The sequence below is a fragment of the Cotesia glomerata genome, linkage group LG7 (genome assembly GCF_020080835.1).
Source record: "Cotesia glomerata isolate CgM1 linkage group LG7, MPM_Cglom_v2.3, whole genome shotgun sequence".
NCBI lineage: Eukaryota > Metazoa > Arthropoda > Insecta > Hymenoptera > Braconidae > Cotesia > Cotesia glomerata.
This window is the reverse complement of record NC_058164.1, coordinates 8656479-8679729: the sequence shown is the minus strand read 5'-3', so window position 1 is coordinate 8679729 and position 23251 is coordinate 8656479. Positions and strand designations below refer to the sequence as shown.

The window sequence follows — 23251 nt, the reverse complement described above, 5'->3', positions numbered from 1 at the left end:
AAAATAACAAAGTTTGAGTGTTAAAAATGTCAGCACAATCAAAACTTTTGTGTTGAACCCCTTTTAACACAAAGATTATGTTAAAATATCGCCACAAGAGGGCGCAAAGAATCTACACTTTTAAAGTGTCAATTTTAAGTTTTTAACAAAAAATATAGTAAATAATGTTGTTATTTAACTCAAGTGACCCTAGTTCGTACTTTACCTATATGGCCTTTTTCTATAATTCAAAAATTCTAGAACGCGGATTTTAACTGAAAAATATTATTTTGGTTTTTAAAGTCTAATCAGTCCATTATACCTCCTAAATTCACTCCAATAGTTGGAAAATGTTGAGGCCCATTTTGCCCTCCCCTTAGGGGCCCATTTTGCCCCCCTTCCCCTTTATTTAATGTTTTTATATAACAAATAAAAATTCACAGTTGTCACTGTTATTAAATAACTTCCGTTTATAAATAAATTATTTATTTTTTATTACATCATTTGCTGATTTATTAATAACTGCTAATTTACGTAAATTACTTTTTCTCCTTTTCTCTCTCTAATATTAATAGTATTATTTTTTCCCCTGAATACCTGCAGATCGGCCTTGAAAAATCAAAGGGTTTTGTTGTTTCTTTAGTTAAAAGAACAACTTGGCGTCCAAATACGTGCACTAACCCAGCCTGGAGGGAAAAGCTGCGGGTTGCTTGGGAGGCGAAAGGACGTTACCTCCCAAATCATTTTTTGTTTTATTTTAGCTTTTCTTTTTATCAATTATTGGGTGACCTGGACAAAAAATATATAACAAGCTTCGGCCTCTCCTCTATCAGTTGAAATTTTATTTTTACATTGTTACATTTTAAATTTGTTAAATTAATAATAATAATATAAAAAAATTTCCAATATAAACAATAATACTAATAAATTCAATAAAGCCAAATTAACTAGAAATAGATACAAAAATAATAAAATTCAGAGACACACCGAGGTGTTGGATCTGTTGCTAAGCAAATTTAGGCGCAAGGGAGAGACGCATACAGGGAATGAAAACCCTGTGACAAATTATCACAATCACAATATATATCACAATATATTATACTAATAAATTAAATCAACAGTTACTGCAAATGAACCTTGAAAAACCATAAATATAAAACCGTTCTAACGAAATTCAATTTGACAAAAAAAAAATACCTATTTCCTTAAATAAATAAACTGGAAACTTAATTGTCCTAAAATATTTTTAATAATATGGATGAATAACAAAATAATTATGTTTGTTATTTTTGAAGGTTATGAAAAATGTCAGCGCACTCCACTACTGCGCAACGTAAAGCCCTCCCAACTATACCGTTTGTCTCTCGGAACAATCCCGTTGAGCTCTGAGAGCTAAACAACATTTAGTTATCAGAACTAAATAAAATTTTGTTATTGTAACTTTATAACAAACAGTAAACTGTGTATAGTTATGGTAACTCTACAATTTGGTTCCCAGAACGAAATTTTTTTTCTGCCCTCCGGCCGGAAAGTGGCAACTTTCTGGCCGCTGCGCTAAACAAAGTTGCCACATTCCGGCTACGTCGAGCAGAAAAATAGTATACACACCTTGGTCAGTAAAAAGTAAAGCCTCAGATCACATGTTTGTAAGCCTCGGCTTCGCCTCGGCCAACAATTACATGTGATCTGAGACTTTTCTTATTTTACTGGCCTAGGTATGTAATATACTATTTCTTGCTCTCCTAGCCGAAAGTACGCTCTTCCTGGCAGCAATTTACTCCAGGAAGAGCAACTTTTATGGCCTGCTCTAACGCATGCGCGTTACGCATATTTTCTGGCTTGGCAGCACAGAACCTCGCTTTTTTTCGTATTTTCGTGACGCGACCGGCCTATACAGCGAGTTTCAACTGTATATATAACAGTCACAACATCGTCTGTATGTAACATGCCAGCGCATAAACTAACCAAAAAATGTCAAAAAAATAATTTTTAACTAGATCATTGTTAATGAACTATTTAATAATAATACTGCACAAATAATTTATATAAAAAGTTTAAAAAATAAAACATAATAGTTTTGTGAATTTTATTTGCTTTTTTTTTTTACATTTTGATAGTTAGTAAAGCAATGTTTATAAAACGATCCATGTACTCTACAAACTTGTAATAATTTAATTTCAATTTTTCTTAGCCGTCGATTACTAATTAAAAACTAATTTTTAATCAACTTAAAAAAATAAATTCTGTAATTAGAATGAGTTTAAATATTTGTAACAAATTCTGTGCATGATATCACTCTTAATCAGAGCATTTGTTAGTAAAGTTTAAAATAACATTTTTTTTCAATTTATTAACTTTTATTTTTTTTTTTTATACCCGCCCCGACCAGCAAAGCCTCGGCTTTGCAAAAGTCGGGCGGCGCCCCCCTCACGCCCGGCAAACTCTCGGCTTCGCTTCGGTTTTGCAAAACCTCTTCCACGGGGTTGCGTACTTTCGGCTAGAGAGCAAGAAAAATAGTATACAACCCATGACAAGAATGTTGGATACCCTGACGTATGTGATATGATGGCCGAGGCTACGCCTCGGCCATCATATCCCATACGCCAGGAAATCTAACTTTCTGGCCTTGGGTTGTAATATACTATTTTCCGTGTAGCATTTTTAATACAAATTATTTGAAAAATATAATGTATGACGCGGGATAAAACACGATTTCAAACCGAGTGATGCCAGTCCTCGCTTCGCTCGAGCAAGCAACTTCACTCTGGTCTGAAATCGTTCTATTTCATCCCTAGTCACACAATGTACTATTAATAGTCAAACTGAACTTGTCACTAGCATTTTTCTGTGTTCATTCAATATTTCACATATGTACATCAATGTCTTAATTAGATTCTGATACAAAATCATCTATTTTCACTTTTTTTCTTTTCCATTAGTATAAGAAAATTAGACCGATTTGATGACAAATTTATCAAAAAATTATATTTGTTTTAAGATTTAAATTTCAAATAAAATTTAATTGTCTAAAACTGTTTACCCAAAATATATTTCTAAACGCTATGATAAAAAAAATTCTTGTTTTCTAATCAAAAAATTTATTTTCAATCATTGATAACTTTCTGAAATGAGGATAACTTTTAATTTTTTAGTTAAAATAACTAAGTAATCAAGCTTGTCAAATCTCGAAAATAAAATTTTATTTCCAGATAATCGCTCTAAAATATTTCGTTTTTTTAATAAAATCCTTTATATTCTATAAAAAAATATACTATCATACGTATATTTTTTTGTTACATATAAAAAAAGAGCCATTCGGCAGCCGAAATGGAAGTAGATTTCATAATTTATTACTAAATGCCTAGCAATTGAATAAGAAAAGATTATATATATATATTGTGTAAGGATGTACAACAATTTTTGAAAATTCTGACATAGAGTACTAACGATATAGTTCGATTTCTATGAAATCTACTGAAAATTATAAAAATTAATTTCAAGCCAAACAAATTTTTTGAAAATTCTGACATAAGGACCGATGCAATAGTTAGATTTCTATAAAATCTACTAATAATTTTATTTTACATTTGAATTTTTTTTTTCCGCGATTAAATCACATTGACGCGCTATCTTATTTTTTACGTATCGAGGCCCTAGTGTACAATTTCCATATTTATATCTTATACAATTATGAGATAAAGTGGTTTACTGTGGTTTATAGTATGTACTTATATACGTTAATAAATAAGCTTTTAGGTGCAATTCACAGAAATTGAATATAATATCTCGTTTAATTGTTATTGCACGGAAATACGATAAAAGTGAAAATTTTTGTAATTTTTGAAAATTTGTGAATTGTTCCCATTTTTAAACTAATCGACCGATTTCGCTCATCTTCGAACTTAACCTCGGAAATAGTCCTAAGAATGAGTATGTTACGTTTTATTAAGATCCGTACAGAATTGCAGGAGTTAGAGTAGAGACAAGGCCGGTTATATCGTCTATATATATACATACATATATAAACTTTTGAACCATATGCATTTTCTGAATCCGCTTGACGAGCTGAGTCGAAATATAGCAAAATTTTTCAAAAGTTCCGTCATGAGGACCAATGCAATAGTTAGATTTCTATGAAATCTACTAAAAATAGGCTATTAATTAGATCGAAATTGAAAAAAACTCTTTAACAAATAAAATATAAGAAATAGAATCGTATTATTTATTTTTAATTCACTATTGGATATGAGTAATAAGAATTTGATTTACGGTAACAGATGAAACCGAGCTCACAACGGATGATGGAAATGTGGGAATTGTATAGTGGTGTATTCCCAGAATCTAAAATGTGTACATCTACATCTGTATCTATATCTGTATCTATATATGCATCTACAGGGATACAAACCAGGTGAGCCATGGTTCACATGGGAAATGAATGTTCCGTCGCGGTCGGAACATGCCCAAAACACAGCTATACGCGGGTGAACTAAACTGTCGAGCTTGGAGAAAGATACGTGGGCAATTCAACATTTGGTACTCTCTGAAATTCTCTCCAACTCATAACATAACCTATCCACTTTCATTCTATTTTGTTCACTTGGCCAATAAATTTAATTCTCTATTTTTACAACGCGTCCACCACTACGGACTATGATTGATATATAACTACACCGACAATCCTAATAACAATAACAATAATAATGACGTATTACTTTACCGCAGATAAAATATTTCTGTGTAACGGTTAAGGAATAAAAATAATAAAATGAACAAAAAAAATACGAAACATCTGGAGATCCGGAGATCAGAGACTGAATCTCTGAGGGATTATAAACTCTTGATACTGAGCGTGCAGACTGGACTTCTTTATAACTGGGATTTACTCTTACCAGTGAGCAGAGGAGAGAGGAGAGAAAAATCCACTAGCAAAGAAAAACTACGAGATAAAGGTCTCTCTGCAACGTACTACAACCACTATCGTCATTTCTCCCCATTTAAGAACTCACTCTATTCCTTGGACTTCTGGGTAAACAACCGGTCTATTGGACAAGGGAAAAATAACCCAATGAACGGCAAGTAGTCGCTCCGAGCTCTAGTCAGACATTCTTTATCCACTTACTTTATAATCTTAGTGCTAACGATATTGTAAGTGATTAAGCATATCATTTCTTGCTTCTGCTAGTTCTTTTTTTTACCGTCTAAGTATTTGCGAAGTGTCGTTATAGCAAAGTATCTCGTCATTCTTATTCAAATTTATCTTTAGATTTGTTGATAAAAAAAGAAACAAATTTTTCTTCTGGTAATGTGCTTAAATTCAAAGCCTGTAAGCCCTAGGTTGTTGTAAAATATTTTGTACAAACCAGCGGGGGTTAATATCACAAAGTGGATTTAGCGGGGTCTTCTTGAACCACCTGCGATTTCTACACTGTATTTTTTAAACTAGTCTTGTGTTACGAGGACTTTCTTGTGGATTTAGAACACAAAGTAGGGTGAATGTTGCTACAAATGTTGAGACATCTATAATAGTGACTAGAAAATGATAAATATTTACGACTTGATTTTACAAAGTAAACATTTTTGGTTAAATTAAAATTTGCGAAAATTTTTATAAACATTTTTCAACTTCCCGTTAAGAAAATTGAAAATTTTCAAAAATCGGGAAGTTATTGGTTTTACCCCGTTTTTCGAAAATCGATTTCTCATCGTATCTCGACGTTTTGAGGTCCTACACGGAAAGAAATACATTGCGGATATCCCTATGTCGTTGTATTGCATTGCTACAAACCCTATGCATATAGGATTATCTACTATACTGTATGGTACCAAAATCTTTGCGTCTATTACACGGGCGCATAGGAGGCTTGACGTGACAGCATTTCCGCCAGCCCCATAGTGCATCGCAGATGTCGCAATGCTACTAGTTTTTCCCGCGATATTACTTAGTGCGACAATCAATATTTCTATCGAATTACGGCCAATATTTCATGGGTACAACTACTGTACCGACATAAAAATTCATAAATTAGTAAAACTACTTTGAAATTAATTGTAACATTAAACTAGTTTAATACAAAATTTTTAAATATTTTTCATCGAACACACTGATAGAAGGATTTGTTTATATTTAATAAGCTTTATTAACTGTTAACAAATGATTTTTTAACATCATAGGATTTAATGAATATTTATTAACAGTTTATAAATTATTTATTAAATGTTAATAAATATTTGTTAACAGGTAACAAATATTTATTAACAGTTAATAAGTAATTTGTTTAGTACAATTTATTAACTGTTAAAAATATTTATTAATGGTTAATGAACATTTGTTAACTGTTAACGAATATTTATTTAAAATAAAAAGTAAAAATAGCAATTTCCTTTTGACACTTTTTATAACCCTATAGCTGGAATACATGATAATAATTAAATTCACTAAATAAATTAACGTTTTTAATATTTAAAAATATAAAAGATAATTATGAGCTATTATAAAATTTGGTATTTTATAATAAATGTTACTATAATGTAATATAATTAATGCAAATAATTTATAAAGATGATTTTTATTTGTAAGCCATATTTTCTTTATATCATATGACATTGCAAATTGCAAGCGAAACAAATTCACTCTACAAAATATTTACTAATTGTTAATAAATATTTCTTAACTATTAATAAATACTTATTAACTATTAACAAATGTACTTTCCACCCAAATAGATATTTATTTAATGTTAAAAAATATTTATTAAAATTTAATAAATTAAATAATTGTCTTCAAATAAATTAAATTATTAACAGTTAATAAATCCTTCTATCAGTGCATAACCCATTCAATTAATTAAACTAATTTTGTTACTACTCTAATATCAGCATAAGAGATATAACAATAACGGATAGACTGTTCTGCCAGGAGCATCGTAAATGTCGCCAATCACTATGGGTCTGACGCCCATAGTGACATTGGCGTATCAGCTATAACTATTGTTGATGTTACTATTCCCACCATAGCCAAATCATCTATGCTGACGATTTTTATATCGAATCAAAATTTTCTAAGCCATACAGTATAGTGTTCACACCCATAGTGACATAGTGATATCCGCAATGTATTTCTTTCCGAGTAGGAAGCTTCCCCGAATGTTTCCGCGATGATGTCCGTATGTCTGTGTGTGTGTGTGTGTGTGTGTGTGTGTGTGTAAACCTCTCATAACTTTTGAACGGCTTGACCGATTTGATCGCGGTTGGTGCCATTTGAAAGGGTTCGAATGAACTCAGATTTTGACTACAAGTTGGACCGATTCGGACCGATAGATTTTGAGAAATATTAAAAAACTACGAAAAAAAATTTTTTCAAATGTGGTTTTTTTTTTAATAATTTTCAAACGGCACGACCGATCAATTCCAAAAACTAATCAGCTCTTAAGATCAAAAAACCACGTCGATCGCCACCAAGCTGGTCAAAATCGGTTGATTCGTTCGTGAGTTATCGTTGACGAAAGAAATCGAAAAAAAGTGTTTTTTTTCGAATTACACCGTAATTTCCGGTCTGATCAATTTGTGTTTGAAAATACATCATAGAATTTAAAAAACTTCGTCGAATGCCGCCAACCACGTGAAAATTGATTCATTCATTCGAAAGTTATTACGATTTGAAAATTCAAAAAATAGTGTTTTGTTAAACTTCTTCAGACTTTTAAGCTCCGAGAGCTCAAAACTACACGAAAATTATATTTTTGAGCTCGAAGAGCTCAAAAACGTAATAAGTGCAATTTTGAGCGCTTAATTACGAAAGTAGAGGGAAGTTGCAGGGATGGCCTTCAGGGTCAACCGTTTTCCTAATTTTTTTATTACAAATTTATTGTTTAAAAGTTATAAAAAAAAAACTTAAAAATTGAAAATTGTACTGTATTTAATTCTGTTTTCATGAAAAATTCATGCTTTTAAATACCTGAATCTCGAATATTTTACGAACACCGACAGTTTGTATTTACAAAAAAAAAAATAAACCTCACATCACTAAATCAGTTTATTTGCAGCATGTTTTCCGACTATTTTAAATAATTCCGTAGATTAATACTATGAATAAAACTGTGGGCGCAAGGGTATTAATAATAGATTTTCTCTGTCTCTAGTCCCCACACAGTGAAATGAAAGCATAGTAGAATAACATTGACGAGCAGATCTCTGTAAAGCTCCAAGTAAACTTCTCCCACGGGCAAAACGTGTCCCAGGAGCTGTCACACCAGTCGTATGTGCCCCTGTGTACCAATAATTACATTAAATATACAACGAACAGAAACCTATATGAGTATGTGTGTGTGATTGTGCGTGTGCTGGAACGTCATCCGATAAGGACGACGAGAAATCGCTCGAGAGTAGTACAGTGTCACTAAAACGGTCAGAGTGTTGTCGACGATGTAACACCAATGTGACAGGTCGGGAATATTGATTCTGCTTTTCGGGCCTGACCGCCTGAAATTTTCTAATTTTCGATGAGAATATACTGATAGAAGGATTTGTTAGTATTTAATAAATTTATTAACTTTTGATGAATAATTTTTTAACGTTAAATAATTCAATAAATTTCTATGAACAGTTAATGAATCATTAAATGCGATTTATTAACGATTAATAAATATTTAATCATACAAAATTTAATTTTCATGTGTAGTCTTATCAGAAAATTTGATATGTTCACATATGTCTTAATAATCTCATACACGTCCTCATGTGGTCATATATCCTTACATATAATTTTCGATCATAGAGTTAAAAATCTCTAATAGAGAGAATATTAAAAAAATATTTATTTTAATGAATTTTTTTTAGACTTCTTTAAAAAAAGTGACTAAAAATTCTAATTTGAAACTTTTAATAACCCTATTAGCAGTTCGCCCCGCCTTCGCACGGGTATTTAACAAAAATTTTCAAATTATTCATAATATAAAATAGCCTATATTAGTCCCTCGGCTGAAGAGGGAAGCCCGTATGCACTTTTAGGTCCCCGGGTTCTGATAACGTATATTTACGTATTTTTTGCCGAGGATCATGAAAAACTAGGTTATTTTGCTCACCGAGGGTAAGTTTAATTGTTATTAACAATTTAATTGTTTAAAACGCTATAACACAAGAACGATTGATTTGACGGGGAAGTTTATTTGAAAAAAAAGTTTTAAAATAAAAAAACCAACAAAAAATGTCTCTATTATTTTTTTGATAAAATGAATATTTTCGGAGATATCGCAAAAAACGACAAGTAGCAGTCGAATCTCTCTGTCGTGCGCACGCATCCCACGGACACTAGCGACGGACGACAGGCACAGAAAAATACAGAGACAAAAAAAAATTCAATTCTCGGTGTCAACTGAAGATTAAGAAAAAAAACTCATAGATATCATAGTGGAGACTCTATGGAAGATTTCCAGATCCATAATCGATGGATCCATCCCATAGACACCGAGTGACAACCCCATAAGAGTCGTTATTTGACTGATCTGTCGAGAATTTGACTTATAAAAAATTCAGTTCTCGGTGTCCACTAGAGATTAAGGAAGGAAACTCATAGATATCATAGAGGAGACTCTATGAAAGATTTCCAGACTCGGGATATGTCACCCGGGGATAGTGTAGCTTTCCAACAGTGAAAGAATTTTTCAAATCGGTTCAGTAGTTTCGGAGCCTATTCAATGCAAACAGACAAACAAACAAACAAACAACCAATCAAATCTTTCCTCTTTATAATATTAGTATAGATAACTTCAATAGATAATTGAATTTTATCAGATCAGGTATAGATTAATAGTTTTGTTTTAAAAGAATGAAGTAAATAAAACAATAGATACAATAAATTACAAAATTGTTTTGCAGTAAAAATTATTAGTGTATGGTACATACATATGGTACCTCTGTTATGAAAGTTTAAACAAGACGCATTCATAAAAAAAAAATGTTTTCTGTATTTATTAATCAACATTTTTTAACTATTAATAAACAGGTACTTTTTTTTCCAAAAAATGTTCATTCAAAGTTAGAAAATAATTATTTACATTTAATAAATGAATGCATTTTTTCAAACAATTGAATTTGTTAATAGTTAATAAATACTTTGATCAGACTACTATTGCTTCAGTGTATTTTTAAAATTGAAGCTTCAATATACCGTTATAAATTGGAACATTTTTTTTTTAAATAACAACCCGACTAGAAATTGTAGTGAGGAATGCCGAAGAATTAGTGAGGGTCAAGTTTGGCTTGCCTCTTAGGCAAGCCTAATTTGCGCCTTCTTAAATCCACGTTAGGCAAAACGAAGATTGGCATGCCAAATTTGCATGTAATTTGAGACATCTATGGCAAGCCGAACTTCAGCGAACCTTTGGAATGCCTGACTAGCTGGAAGTAACGATAACCAAAGATTTGCCGAAGTTTGGCTTGCCATAAATGTCCCTAATTACCTTTAAGTTTGGCAAACCGAACTTCCGTAGACCTTTAGATTTTATAATTTCCTGCAAGTTAGGCATTCCAAACATTCGCCAAACTTTGTCTTACCAAATATGGCCCCAATTACTTTTAAGTTTGGCAAACTGAACTTCCGGAGACCTTTGAATTTTATAATTTCCTGCAAGTTAGGCATTCCAAACGTTTGACGAACTTCGGCGTTTCTTGCCAAAGTACTCTAAAACGGAGTGGGAGAAGATATTTGGCTTCAAGTCTTTCCAAGGTTAAGCCTTTTAGTTCTATACATATAAAAGTGTGTATTCATGAAAGTATTTGTGTATTGTACATATAAACATGGTGTCTCATGTACCCGACTAGAAATTTCAGTGAGGCATATGCCGAAGAACCGATTCGGGGCAAGTTTGGCTTGCCTAACTTAGGCTTGCCTAGGTTGTACCTCATAAAAACCAAGGTAGGCAGAACGAAATGTTTGGCTTGCCATATTTGAACGTAACTAGGAAAGTTTCATGGATTCCTTAAGTCTGATATATCATGGGAACGCCGAACTGGTTTCAAGTAACGATAACCTGAGTTTTGCTAGTTTGGAGCGAACTTGGCTTTCCGAACTTAGGCTAGCCCAATTCGAATCTTATTTGTTTTAAATTAGGCAAGCCGAACATTGGTTGTGCTTATAAGTATCTTGAAGTAAGAGGTCGCTCATCATCGGCGTAGCGTCGCGGTATGTTATAGGGTCCTCGTGCGTCGGGTACCGTGTTCGAGTCTCGCGTTCGACATGTACGATTTTTAATAATTAATAATTACTAATTATAATTACTATTAAGGCGAGTGTGAAGTAAAGTTAAGTGTTATGTGTGATTAGTGTATCTAACTCCTCCATCATCTCCTTCCCCCTTGACTTATCAAATCTACCAATCAAAAAAACCTCTTCACATTAAAAAACGCTCCAAAAAACAAAAAAAAAAATTACAGAAAAAATAAAATTAAATAATAAAAATAATATTAAATAAAAGCAACAAAGAATTTGTTTTTTTTTTATTCATCAAATATTTAAAAAATTTAGTCCTAAATTTAATATTTATACTTAAAATAGTAAAAGAAGATAAAAAAATAAGCATTTGTTATTATTAATTTTCGCTTAATAATAAAAAAGCTAAAAATCAAGAAAGAATTAGATTTGGATTCTTCGTTGCGAATTTGGTTTCCAAACTGCAACCTAATCAGGAAGCCAAGTTGGGCTGAGCCTCGCAACTGCGTTACATCCCAAACTTCGGCCTGGTTTGGATGCCTCACTTACTGCAAGTTTGGAATTCGGCATGCCTTACTTGCGCCAAATCACTGCCTCACTGAAATTTCTAGTCGGGAAAAGCATTTTATTATTTTTAGATTCAGCGAAGCTTGCAACGAAATCAATTACAAGTTTTTACTGATACCGTGAGCATTTCAATATGTTATTCGTATCCATACATGCATATTTATTACATAACTTTCAAATAATTTGAACATCCAATTATTTTTCCATATTTCCGACAACTTTATAAAATATAACTAATTTTTCGAACTTTTTTTTATCGTGCAAAAAAAAATCGCATTGATTAAAAAATGATTCCCATAATTTTCTTTAATACGAAAACACTTTATGTTGTGTCATTTCACTTGAGGTTTTATATCCCACCGGAACGATATATCCTCAAACATGCATGCATAAGATTTTCTAGCAGTGAAATTTAAAAGCTATATTGCAGTTTATTTAAATTTTTTTTGTAACTCCACTCTGAGAGGCAAAATAAGACCGGATAAAGAAGTGATATGAAACTTTTTTTATATGTATATACAAGACGGATGCTTTCTTGTCTTAAGAATGATACAGCTATTCGAGATTACATAACAGCAAAAGCTTGCAGCTTTGATAAAGGCGCAGATATATACACCGCGTCTGTTGTAAGAAAAAAAAAAAAAAAAAAAAAAAACAAGGAATCCTTCATGTCATTTTCATGACTGTAAAGATGTACTTGTTTCTCAGGAGTGCACTTAGAAATAAATATAGCATTTTGAATTTTTCTTTTCGAGATAAAATAACAATCCAATTGTACTTTATAAGCCATTCATTCATTTTTTATTCATACAAGACTCTATATTGTTTATATTCATGTAAGAATGTCTTTTACGGGAATCAAAAATTTTTCAAAATTTCGTGAATAGGTGCATTATATATCACTAAATACTACTTGGAATAATTTTACACACTAAAATAAGTGATATATGACCATATTTGTTCATACATTAATTTTAACTTCGTTTCAACACATATGATCATATGATGATTTTTTACATTGTATTTGTATATAATTATTTAAAGAGTTGTAATTAGATTAGGAATAGCAGAACTTCCCTCGATTAAAATGATTTTCATGGTAATTTTCATAGAAAATTTCTTTCAAATCAATAACCAATTGTAACAATTTAAGTTGACTAAATTATCAATGTTTATCTGTTATACTGTTAATTTTGGTAGTTCGGGTTTTATTTTGTTTCTATGTATGTCCATGGATAACCATATGTGATCATATTAAATCTTATATAAATTTTTATTGATGAAAAATATTAACTAATTTAATGATTAACTTATTAATAAAATGTCATAAGAAATATTTTTATGTTTGCATAATCATTTACACTTCTAGATATGGCTATTAACCTCTGGCAGACAAACTAGGTAAAAAGTACCCACCTCTAAAATTTAATTCCATTGGAATTTTAGAGACTTTGTTCATGTTAAATGTTATTTTTATATTAATAAATTATTTAAAAATTATAATCTATCTTACGAAAAATTATTCGAGCTTTAATTTGAAAACAAAAAAAAATTTCTCGACCTTTATTGGATACTTGAAATTAAATTGTACTCGTTTTTTTACCCTCATCGCTGTTAGTGGGATACGGTTTAAATGTTGGCTTATCAGGGATTAAATGATAATAATTAAAGGATATTAACAAAATTCCTAATTTTTGGACAATTTTTAACAAATTCTGCAATTTAGAGGAAAATAGTCGAACAAAAAATTGAAAAAAAAAAATTGTAACTTTAAGTGTGTCGTTTTCAGACTTGGACTTGAAAATTTTCATGTCTGATCAGTGATGAGTAATGAGTCATTACAAATGTTCAATAATAGTGTAAGACTCATGCATGATATACAAGTTCACATATGAATAAAAAATTTACGAAAAATAGACAAAATTTCGTAGTAAAAAAAAAAATTAAGTCTTTTACATCAACAACTAGTATCTGATAAAAAAATTTAATTTTCTAAACATAAACTTTGTTTAGTGAGAACTCCGAACTCTGTAAACGTTTTGTATTGTAACTACATATATTAATAAAACTTTAATCATTATTACCGACCTAAAACAAAGTACACAACACAGACGTATTTTAACGAAGCATAACTGTACCATAATGTCCATACATCGGTTATTAAATTAGGGATGTAAATTAATGTAAATTCTCGGATATGAAAGTTACCACGATGAAGGTCTTCGACACAAAGCTTCATTGTTTTCATTAAAACCCGGTACTATTTAATAACCCTATGCCGAGATAAATAGCCAAGACACCATTGTTCTTTATCTGTTTTTTCCTTTCCCCCTTCTTGTCTCTTCTCGCCGAAAGAGACAGTATTAAAGTGCATTATCTTGTTAACGGGAAGTTCTTTTTTTAAATAATGACGAAAAAAAAGTTTGAGAACACAAAAGAATTTTAGCTTATAGAAAAAAAAGTAACATCTGGGTAGTTTTATGAATTTAGTTGAACGTCATTAACTTATTTTAAAGATTTTATTTATGGGTAGCAATTAGTGTCCTGTCATTAAAGGTAACTTATTTTTTAACGTGATATTAAATTGCTTTGGGTTCATTAGAGTATTCCCGGGGTGTTGTGTCAGCAGCTCAGAGTTACCAAGTCACGTTCGATGTACCATCCTGGTTGTTATATTTATGCTAATCCGCATGATAAAGTCCTGTATACCTTAGGTAATATTTAAATACGATGTTTTATACGAGATTTATGCGAGTTTAGTTACTGCACGCATACTCTCATTTTAAATGGACAACTCATACTCTTCTCATTCTGACGAACTTGTGACGAGCACGAATATTCACCCTCAATTAAAAGTGTCATAAACTTTTTGTTTAATCGTTCATTTACAACTTCTTTTTTTAAATACTTTATCTTTGTTTTATACTTTATTTGTCCTCTTCACAAAACTATGGAACGGCAAGACTTTCTTTTATTATTATTCTGATATAGAGATCTTTGTCAAAGGAAATTTTATTTTCTCCATTTTGTTCTAAAGTTTACAGAGTTTACATACAATTCTAGTTTCATTTTCACAGCTATGTATGGAAATTTCAGCCACGTAATTCACATGTTGCTGGAAGAGAAAAATTTTGCCGAGTTTTGACTACTACAAAATGTTCGTGGATTTTTATTTTTTAGGAATATATTAAAATTAATATTGAAAAACTTTTTTTTTTCTTTTATAACTTTGAGTTTCATAATTTATTAATTTTTTTCTCTGGTTATAAATATTTTTTGGATCATTATTGTGATATAAAGCCATTTTTTAATTGCCAAATCAAACAAAAAATGTATTCAAAGATGTTTTGGTTTAAAAACATTTTTTTTTAATCTACAAAAATAAATAGAAATCGAGAGAATACCACACTGGAAAAATTTGAGATGTAAAAAAATGCTAGTTTTTTATAGAGAAAAAAAATTTCAAAATGGTAATCATCGAAAAATTTTCTGTTTCTTCCAAAAATCTGAAAAAAAAGCGATCAAAATAATTGCGAATACTTTTCTTATATTTTTTTCTTTTTAAAACGTACATTTAAAGATGTAACAATACTCATTTATTTAAACTTTACTATTACTTACAGAATTTTGTTAAGCTTGTTGAGCAAATTGGTTAAATTGAAATGATGTTTTTTTTATGTCATTCATTTTTAAATCTAGAATAGATTATAATTAAATAGTTACTATAGCAAATACTATTAATATTAATAATAATGATACTAATCAATATTGTTAATTATCATTCTAATGGTGTATTTTTCATTATTTTTATATGTATATATGATGTATCCTTAATTATGTCTGTATTTTATATAAGTTTGCCATTCGGCCATTAGGCCTTGGCATAATAAAGTAAATCTAATCTCATCTAATCTAAGTTTTGAAATAAAAAAAAAAAAATGTTTTGATGAGTCAATTTTTTAAAAAGTTATAGTTTAGTAAGAACAAAAGCCATTTTTTTTTTTAATTGGTAACTTGAAAAATTGAAAAATTATAATGAATTACTTTTTTTATTCTCATGCATAATTTTATCTGTCTTCACATATTCATTTATGATCAGATCGAATCATATTGTCTCATGTAAAAATTGGCTATATCAAGAAAATTTCATCACGAAAAATCGAAGAAGCGATTACCAAAAAATTGGGAATGATAGTAGTATATGTTGGATTTTACCCAACGAATTGGACAAAACGTATTGCTCGGGTTCGATCCCCCGACTCGGCCATTGTCCAAGTAGAGCCGTCGAGGATGATATATTCCGGCAAAATATATAAAAAAAAAAAAAAAAAAAAAAAAATTGGTGGTCCAGTCATATCGGTCTCACTTTAAGTCTATAGCAGTTTACTATTTTGATCGTAAACGTTTGGGACAGTTGAGTAGTTGCAGACACTATATAGTATATGTAGTGAGAAGTATAATGGGGGTAAAAACGAAGAGAAGCAAGAGCGACAAACGAAACGAGAGATAAAGAAAAACTCACTCTAACGTCACAATAAAATATCGGATTCCAAGAGTGCTTGACACTTTTAGGATCTGTACGGACTTGGAATTTTATCGCCGATAAAAAGGTCCGTCGGTGGAGACTTTATCATTTTTATACCTTAATCTCACGGTGGTAGAGGGAGAGAGGCCACGTGCGGTGTGCGGTGTACGGTCGGAAAAAGAGAACTAACTGAGAGACGAGATAGTGGACAGGGGCAGGGAGCAGGGGATAGGGGTTTTTAAAAGAGCAAGTCCGATAACGCTGACCAGTCCGGATATACTGCTATTGGGAATCTTCGATAAACTCCATGGTGAAAAGTATTCAATTTATTTTTTTGCGGGTTAATATTTTCTTTTTCTATACGTGGAGCAACTTTTAAAATTTATGATACAAAATAAAAACATTTGGCTGTCTGTAATTATTTATTGTCTTTTTTTTTGTTGGCAAATATTTATTTAATGGTAGTGGATTGATTTGAAATGGTCTCCTGTAATATTTTGTAAAATAAATTCATTTGAGTGGCTATTAATAACAGGGATAAATATCAAAAACAGTTAATAAATAATTGAAAACATTTTTAACAAGAAGTAATAAATGACAGGGAGTTGCATAAAGAGTAAAAAGTTATCGATTTATGGGGGAATAAAAATTGACTCAATATGTCGAGACATTACAAATGACCCATTGCAAGATATTTTACGATTTGCTTTTAAAATGTACATCCATCACAAATAACATGGCATCTACAAATGGCACTCGTAAAACTGGGTGTGATAACTGTTTGATGTAAGATAAAAAAAAAACTAACTCCCGCCATCAACCATAAGATAAATAGATAACTCGCCGGATAATATTTAACTCCCTCGTCTCTTATTTTCCTTCAATATATAGATCCATCCCTTACTTCTGCTTTATGCATGTACATAATATACGTTTAATGCTCTTTATCCGATGTAATGTCTTATTTCGATCGCTATTGTTGATATTATTATTGTAATTGTTATTATTTATGTTCATATTCACATACACTCTGAAAGAAAACTGCCTTTATAAATAATTTTCATCAAAAATAAATTTTAAAATAAAAAAAAAAATTAAAAAAAAAGTATGATCAACAAATAATTAAAAATTAAACGATTTTCATATATATTTTATATATATTCATTTTAATTGAATTATCTTGAAAATATGTGAGAAATACATGCATTCATTATACAACATAAAATTACGATCGCCTACTATAATAAAAATGTCTAATCATTTAGAAATTTTAAAAGAGTTTAACTTTTTATTATCGATAGAATCATAACCTATTTATAATAAAAAACTGAAAATGATTTTTTAAATTTTATATTTATTTATTATTCATGAATACTCATTATGATAAATAATAAGAAAATTTTTATCTACGTATTATTTTGAATTCTTTGAATATACTGTACAAATTTTATTAATTCGCTCTTAAAATTTTTTTTGCCAGTCCATATGAAACTCTGAAATACATTTTATGTTAAAACTTGTAAGTTTTTATGATTTAGTGAGTAGAAATTAAGTATTATCCTTGAAAATTTATTATTTCCAAAGATGTAAAAATTGTGTAAAACCATTTTTACATTGCAAAATTATTCGACGTTTTTGTTTATGTTACAATTATTTGATAATTATAAATTATATTTTTATATTAAAAAAGAAAAATATTTTGAGATTACGCGTAAAATTTTAGTTCAAAATTGATTCGAAGAACTCTGGTTCTGCTTAAATTAATCTTCAAATGCTTTTTTTATAATTTCAGCCTGTATCTGATGATTTTTTTCGCTTCTGTGAATGCAATAAAACTCGAGTATGTGTAGGTATGGGAATAAAAACACGGAAAAGTAAAAAAAAATCGAGAGAAGAATTTCTATTGAGACAATGGAAATCGATAAATTCCTTCATTAAAATCTTCTCACTAAGTCCTCCAACATTTATACATCCTGTAGAACTGCTTCTATAAATTGGAGGATTAATCAGCAGTAAGATAAAAATTTACAAGAGGGGAAAAAAGTAAAAAATACATAAAAATCTATTCTCATACTCTTAGTCACTTATACTTCCTTCAAAGTATTTTAAATAAGCCATTAAAAAAACATTTTAAATCTATCTTCAGTAAGGTAAAAGCCCCAATAGATGCTCATGTACCAGTATATGATCACTCCATGTATTTGTATACCTATATTTGTGAATATAGATATACAAATACATGGAGTGATCATATACTGGTACGTGATCATCTATTGGGGCTTTTACCTTGTACGCCTCATAAGCGAAGCGGATGGTAAGTGCTCTACTCTCGCTTTACAAAAATCAAGTGATTTTTTTTAACTAAAATTGTCTCTATTTATTTTCTATTGTTTTTGTAGAATAATATTTACACATGAATCTCATGAAAAAATACTAGTTTCAACACTTATGATATTTTTATAAGACATTTTGCTTTTTAAATAAATAAAAAAAATGTTTAAAAAAATTATTCCGTGCACGTCCGTATGTCTGATGTATGTATGAAAACTGGCGTCGTCACGATTACTGCCGAAAAACTTAACTGATCAAGTCCATTTTTTTATAAGCTTCAGTATTATCCAAAACTAAGTCCTTTTGAAGATCACGGTCTAATTCAATGTACAGTAGCGCTCAAAAGTATTTTGACAAATATATTTAATGGTTTAATTAAAAAAAAAATATGAAACACAATAATCATTTATTTATTTTCTTAACAGCTATTGAATAATCTACAGAATATTGTCAAAGTGGTCCTTGTTCGTAACAAAAGAAAGTTTAATTTTTCAAATATTACTCTCTAAACATGAATTAGTGAAAATTCACTTGGAAATAGTGAATATTCACTTATTCAAGTGAATTTTCACTAATTCATGTTTAGAGAGTAGGAAAATGGTGGCTTCAAGGTATTTTGACATTGTTGAAAAAAATTAACGTATAATGTTGACAAAATACTTTTGACCACTACTGTAGTTTAATTATAATTAGCAATAAACTAAAATTCACTTATCGTGTGTATGTCTATATCTATGTAAATAAGGTTCGTTTACAACACATGCGCAATACCTTTTTTTTCTGGGCGAACGATGGCACGAAAGATTTAAAAGTATTTGTATTTTCTTTTAATCAATTTTACTATGGAAAATGAGATTATGAGGCGTGCACTTTTGGATTTTCCAAACTTTTTTTTCTTCTTTATTCGAATTTTTTTTTTGTGAATTCAAGTATGCATTACGATGAAACATATTATTGACCTTTACTACTGATCGAATTATTCAATTTCTGCTCTGTAATTATTTTATGTTAACATTTGTTATATCTGTGCTAATTCATGATTAGTATACATCATTGATTCACATATAAGTTTCTTCGATTTGATTAATTTAATAATTCAATGAAGTAACTCAATAAGAATTGATATAGTTCATTATTAATGGTCTTCAGTCGAACTTCATACAGTCTTAATAATTTTATAAGTAATTTTACTAAATTTACTTATGAAATATGTCAAATCCCGTGAAAAATTTTCTGATATAGCCTGATATGAACGCTCTATATCAAGTCATATATGACCATGTCAGGAGATGTCATGCTTGATATGGTCACATGTGACTTGATATGAAATTGTTCATATTCGGACATATATGGTCATATCAGGCTATATCAAAACGTATCAGAACATATATGACCATATCAAAAAAATTAGGAAAATGGTTGACCCTGAAGGCCATCCCTGCAACTTCCCGCTAATTCCGTACCTGGGCGCCTAAAATTGCATTTTCGACGTTTTTGAGCTCTTCGAGCTCAAAAATACAATTGATGTGTTATTTTGAGCTCTCCAAGCTCAAAAAGATAACTTTTCTATGCTTTTGAGATCTTCAAGCTCAAAAGTTTGATATAAGGTTGATAAAACACTATCCACTATGAAAAAAACCACTTTTGAAAAAAATTTTTTTTACAGTTTTTTTCAAATTTTTCAAAATCTATTGGTCCGAATTGATCCAAATTGTATCCAAAATCTAAGTTTGGACAAGCTCTTTCGAATGGTGCGAACCGCGATCGAATCGGTCAAGCCATTCAAAAGTTATGAGAGGTTTCACACACACACACACACACATACGGACATAGTGACACCCTCGCGGGGATAGTCAGAGAAGCTTCCTGTGACCTTCAAACGTTGAGATCTGATGAAAACTCGATTTTTGTAAAACGGGGTAAAACCAATAACTTCCCGATTTTTGAAAATCTGAGATTTTTTTAGCGGGAAGTTAAAAATGTACGTGTACATACCAGGCCATGTATGACTATATCAGGATATATCAAGCCTGATAAAAAGATCTTAATACAAAATTGAGATGAAATGTATGTGGCATCAATTTTTCATGATGTGATGGGTCAAATATATCATAAGCATGAATATATACGCAAGCTCTATATCCAGGCACGCGCTTGCGCGCGCAAATTAAATTTTAGTAATTTTATAATTAACATTAATTAGAGATTCCAATAAATTATTCAAGAATTTTTGCTCGAAGGACTCATAAGATATTATCGTTCTTGTAACCCAATAAATTTTTTTTAAACTTTCAATTAATAATTATCATGCTTCAAGTCAATTTATATAAAAAAAGTTTGGAAAATCCAAAAGTGCACGCCTCATAACGCTCATTCATTTTTTAAGAAAAAAATTAATTGTGTAATTGATTAAAAAAAAAAAATTATAATTAAGTAATTTTTTACAGAGTATTTTTTATTTTTTTTTAAATATCGGCGCTCTTTTTTCTTGTCATATGCGCACGCAGTCTAAAAAAATCTAGCTTGATCAAGTCGCGCCATAGTTTTCACGTGACAAATCAGAAAAGTTCGTTTGGCTTTGTACGGTTGTATCGTTGTATATTAATAAAAATTAAATTAAAAAAAAAAGTACGTAAACTAGGCCACTGATATGAAATACGGACCCAGTTCATCGAATTCTTAAACTAATAAAAAAGGTCCGGTCTTAAAATATCAATTTGTTCGGGAGTAATCGTTGGTACATCCAAAATGGGGTGACATCCGGACGTCCACGTAAAATTTTTTTCAAAACGTTTTTTTTTTCAAAATAGCATCATGAAATGATTTTAGAAAGTAAAAGATGGTTTAATTTAAGTGTTTTTTCGGTGTACATCTACTTATATCATTGTATAAGTATAATATGGTTGTGATAGAGGCATTTAAAGATCACAAAATTGCTTGACTTTGACGAGTCGAGTATAAAGCACAACCTCACGCGCTTCGCGCTACGAAGCATTCAAAATTAACTCGGGGAAAAAAAATGATCAAATAAAATCATACAAAAAAAAATTACTTAAAAATGTTGTTCCAAAAATGAAGTTATTAAATTAAAAATAATTCATGAAATGTAATTAATTAAACTATCACTTACTGTCAACAAATCAGTTATTTTAAACACAAAAAAAAAAAATTATAATTTCCCCAACAAAAATAAGTTTTAAAAAATGAAAATAAATAATTACCAAAATCAAAAAATTGTCATGCCTTCGAAACAAAATAAATTCTCAACACCTGCGTCACAAGCAGTGCTGATGCTGACATTAACTAAACCGCAGAAGAACGTCATAATATTCTGTGACAATGACATGAAAATATTGTGGTTATAAATTATACGGTCTATCTATATTTCGGGGATTATGACGAGCGGCATTAAAATTATGGCTGTGGTTCACCGAGTTTATTACGCGGACAGTCGTTGGTGTTATCGAAGCGACGAAATAACGAGGAAAGAAAAGCGATCAAGTCAAAAACGACACTGTGGTCCGGAATAAAAAGCTCAACTGCGATATAAAAATAATAAAAATAAAAATAAAGTGTACAGGGCGGCAGTAGGTAGTAGAAAGGTGTATTATAGCTGTAACACATTGAAGACCATCTTGGACATTTTCTCTCGTTGGAGCGAGTGGTATCACCACACCTAGACATTACTACTCGGAAAATACACTGGCAGTAATGGTCCAGTAAATCACATTATATTGTTTCTCTTCGGAACAGTAGGGACAGTGTCAGAGGGTAGTCAAGGGTGTGCCGTTTACTTGGCTGTTGATTCTACCGTGTCCTCGACATAATATACCTTATACCTTATACCTTATGAAACTATACTGTCCTGTCTGACTCTAGTCGTAGTATATACATAACACATAACACTACTGCACAGTGTTTGTATATATATTTTGATACCGGTAAATGTGTAACGTAAGGCGATGCGAGGCGCCGTAAGTTAAGCGAGAAAAGGTGGATAGGAGGCGTAAGAGACACCGAAATCACCGAGCTGTTTTAGTGCCAAACGAAGAGAGAAGAGAAGAGAGGCGGAACTTAAACAAGGAAGCTTACAGCGAGGAACCAAAGCTTTAACTTTGTCTTCCTCGGGCGATTATAGTCTCCTGCCGATACTCGGGACAAAAGAAGGCGCAAAAGACTCTACCTCTTAATGTTTCACTTTTTTATAAAACTTTTTTTACAACTTAACTTTTATTTATTTTCATTTTTTATAGATCGTACTCTGTCGTTAAACACTTGAATCTAGACGCTCGACGCTTCCAGCTGTTGACGACGCGGCATTAGCCAACTTTTTATATAAATGTCCTGAGAGTTTAAATCTATCGAAAGTATTTGTTCCTCGGATTCTAATTTAATATATTGATTTGTAATAAATTTGATGTGCTAGAAATTTCATTTTAGAACTAGCTTTTTTTTACGCTTCGATGGGCATTGATTGAATTTTTTTAATACTTTCAAGCTGGAGTTTGCGGATGAGATGCACGCGAAGAAAAAATTCCTTGAAATTTGGTTATAATTAGAATGTATATTAAAAATGAGATGTTATTATACTGATAGATAAATCAGTTTTTTATACTAATGGACCGGGTTTATCTAAACAT

The 23251-nt window shown here is 30.7% G+C and overlaps 1 protein-coding gene across 2 annotated transcripts in view; it reads right to left on the bottom strand.

The window, feature by feature from the left end:
* LOC123268622 (lachesin-like) overlaps positions 1–23251 on the bottom strand; it is a 311927-nt gene that overhangs the window by 218423 nt on the left and 70253 nt on the right. The window lies entirely within an intron of this gene.